Source organism: Chiroxiphia lanceolata, chromosome 2 (genome assembly GCF_009829145.1).
Source record: "Chiroxiphia lanceolata isolate bChiLan1 chromosome 2, bChiLan1.pri, whole genome shotgun sequence".
NCBI classification, from domain to species: domain Eukaryota; kingdom Metazoa; phylum Chordata; class Aves; order Passeriformes; family Pipridae; genus Chiroxiphia; species Chiroxiphia lanceolata.
In genome coordinates, this window is record NC_045638.1 from 19,308,684 (window position 1) to 19,312,417 (window position 3,734).

General features: G+C 38.8%; 1 non-coding gene across 1 annotated transcript; it reads right to left on the minus strand.

The window, feature by feature from the left end:
* Positions 1-2,819: 2,819 nt before the first annotated feature.
* LOC116783528 lies at positions 2,820-2,926 on the minus strand. Its single transcript, XR_004355726.1, has one exon. It is a non-coding gene; the product is annotated as a U6 spliceosomal RNA (small nuclear RNA).
* Between the last annotated feature and the right edge of the window lie 808 nt (positions 2,927-3,734).

Genomic DNA, 3,734 nt, shown 5'->3' on the forward strand with positions numbered 1-3,734 from the left:
AAAAACAAAAACAACAAACACACACTCCAAACACCAACAAATAAGAAAAACAATGAAAATAAATAAACAAACAAAAACATAACAGGCAATAAAAATATTCCCTTCTTCTCTATCTGAAATAGAAGGCAAGTAGACTGAAGAACATATATTCCACCTGATGGCAATTGGATATGCTGAAGACTGCAATACAACTTAATTAACATTACAGATATGAGATAATGGGTAAGAGGGACAAATCTAAGAGCTGAAATGTCAACTCTCTGGTAGTTCAATATTTGATTTGTTCATTTTTATTCTTAGCTAAGAGCTGACCCTCTTTCTAGCATGTCCCTCGCTGAGTAATTCTAGGAAAAGTACTTTGTGTTTTGTATTCAGATCAAGACTTTTTTTATTTTGCCTACTCTTTTTAACCGGTTTACCTTTAGTCACAACCAACAGAGAGGTGCAATAAGGAGGCAATATTCAGAGATAGAGACTGGAAGCACCACCCATGTGCACAATCCAGGATTTATTCTCATATGCCAAGCTCCATTTACCCCATTTGAACCAACTGAGTTAAAACTTTAAGTCCTCTATTTTGCTATTAACTCTCAAATGGAAGTATAACAGGGATTAAACCACTTCAGGACTCTCATTCTCTGGCACACAGCTGTGCTTACTCTCTGCAGAAAGCCCCAGCCATGTCCCAGTTTCATTCCAGGTCACATAACAACCCATGCACCAACAGTTAAGTGAATAATATTGTATTTCCCTATTTTTACCAACCAGTGATTCCACACAACACAGCAGTAGCTGCATGCTTGTCTGCAGAAACTCAAAAGATGATGCTGACTGCCTAGAGTCGCCCCCCAGTGAACAAGAAAATAAACTCAACTTCAAGAATAAATGTACTGATGGTTCATAAGAAACCTTGACAATGGATATAGCTAGCAACAGGGAGGGGAGAAAAAACCAACTAATTCTCATGCTGCAGAGGAATACTCCAAAATATCAATTGTATGCAGAGATTTTTAATTAGAAGATCACCAAATCAGTGCTTAACTGAGTGTGTGCTCTACCACATGCAAACAGAAAGGACTGACACAAACACTTTTCTGAGAAGATGATCTTAGAAGACACTTCTTCAAAAGGCAAAACAAAGTACAACTCAAAATAGCAGAGAAAACTAAGCTCACAACTTTATTAGCCTAAATTAATCTGATTAATTCTAATACAACCAATAAAGGTTCTTTATCTAGGGATTTACATCTACTTAAGTCTGATTTAGTATAAGGTGATTGAAAACATGAAGATGACACTGGGTGACAGCACAAACCAAAGCAAAAGGAAGAATTGCACAGCGACATTTGCAGCTCTGTTCGTGATTTTAAGAACCAGAAATTAAAAAAAAATAACTTGGTCTCTAAAATCCTACTGAATTTCAACAGCACTGAGATATCTTACTCTCTTAAACACCACAGATTTTAACTTTCAAGTGCTTTTTCCTAACAATAAATAGGACTAGTCAGAAAGTCGCTCTACCACTGAATACCTATCCAAATGACACCTTTGGAAGCATTGTCATTCCTCAAGAAAATAATGCATTCACTCTCTTTCTTCACTTTACCCAAGGTAAGAGTCCAATAGAGGTGAGAAGTTGGGTGTAAGTAGTTACAAATCAACTGAAAAGCAAGAGGTATGACAGACTTGTTTCCTATATTCCTGATTCATAAAGATGCCAGCAGTGCAGCTACAATAACTCACATAAGTCAGGATTTTCCAGTTTACTGTTGAGTATTCAGAAACTTGGCTCTTCTCCCTCCAGCCAGTTGATGAGGGTTTTTATTGGTTTTTTGGTTGTTTTTTTTTTAAACTTTTTTTTTAATTGCATACATAGTTTACATAGCAAAATGTAACCTTTCTTTATTTCTAACTCAAGTTTTTCTGGTGTTCCATCTCTCTGGAAAAAAGCCTAACAATGTCAGGCTTTGGAGCCTGAAGTAACAAAATAACAGTCAAAATTGAATAGAAAAACGTTTTTATGAAAGTCCCACTTGGGAGGGGTTGGGAGGGGTGAGGACACTGAAAGGGATTTATGCACAAAGACTTTTTAACATCTATCTTGTATTTAATGTTAGAGGTTCGTTACCACCCTAGACTAGCAGCTTACCTGTACATCAGTAGTAATACAGAATGGAAGACAGGATTTCCAAGCTCATCATCCTTATCTTGCCAGACCACTATATCCTAGCTATCTTTGAAAAAGAAGGGCCAGTAAATAAGACACAACTAAGCCTGTGGCTTACATAAAACACTCCAAGTGAATCCATCTGCCAATATACATACTGGAAATCTAATCAATAGCAGGTTTTGCATGTTTGCACAGCTGTTATAGACAGATGCTGTTATCACTGTTATTTTATCCATACTTTTTAATAAAGTGGATGACTCTTAAATCGTTGCCTTCCTCTTCCAATCTGGTTCGCTGATTTTCACTTATTTGCATTTCTCTTCACCTTTAATTTCCTTCTTTATTTAACAGCTTTCTCCATCACTTCCACTAGCCTTTCCAATCTCTCCTTTTGCCATGTGATTGCTTCTTTTCCATCTTTGTGGTTTCCTTACACTTCACTCTCTGCCAACTTGACTTTTTTCTCTTTCCCTTTCCCTGCTATTCATAAGAATCAGATTCATAGAATAGCTCAAGTTGGAAGGGACCCATAATGATCAAGTCCAACTCCCTGCTCCTTGCAGGACTACCTAATACTAAACCATATTATTTATAGTGTTGTCCAAACACTCCCTGAACTCCAACAGGCTTGGTGGTGTGACCATTTCCCTAAAATATGGAATACTTCATGAATTTGCATGTCATTCTTGCACAGGGGCTGTGCTAATTATTTCTGCATCATTCCAATTGTAGTATAAGTGCTGCTGAAGTGAGCACAAATGGATGTCTGTTGGATGTCTCCTGTCCCTTTCCAATAGCCCCAAATTAGCAGACCAGTTCAGATGACAGCAGCATTCTCACGAGGGGAAGCGGAAAGGCAGGTACTGATCTCTTCACTCTCGTGACCAGTGATGGGACTTGAAGGAATGGTCTGAAGCTGAGTCAGGGGAGATTTAGGCTGGATATCAGGAAAAGTTTTTTCACCCAAAGGGTAGTTGAGCACTGAAACAGGCTCTCCAGGGAGGGACAAAATCACAAAAGCACAGGACAGTGCTCTCAGGCACATAGTGTGATTCTTGGGGTGTCCTGCACAGGATTAGGAGTTGGACTCAATGACTCTAATGGGTCCCTTCCAACTCAGCATATTCTAGGATTCTATGATTGTAGGCTCACAGTTAATGCTCTGAACACCAAGTCATTCATAGGTGAAACACAGTAGCATAAAATTTTTTTCTTGTGGAAAATTACATTTCCTCTAATTAAGGAAGAGCCTAAGGACTGCTGTACCATGACTGCTGTACCACTGTATACTATCTCAATGCCGAACACACCAACTTCCTATTAGCAATCCTTCTTCCTATAAATGACATACAAGTATCTCATCTTGAGAATTAACCCACCCTAGCCCAGGCCCCAGCAGGTTTACAGTGCAGCAGCTCCCCCAAAGGCTTCAGAGGCGGTGGATTAATGGATGGTTGCTGTCCACTTCAAAGTACAGAAGGCTGGTCTCACTTACCTTCAATAGGGTGTTTATTACATTATTCTTGGGCCCAAAAATGTGGGACAGAAAGATGATGTGGAACAT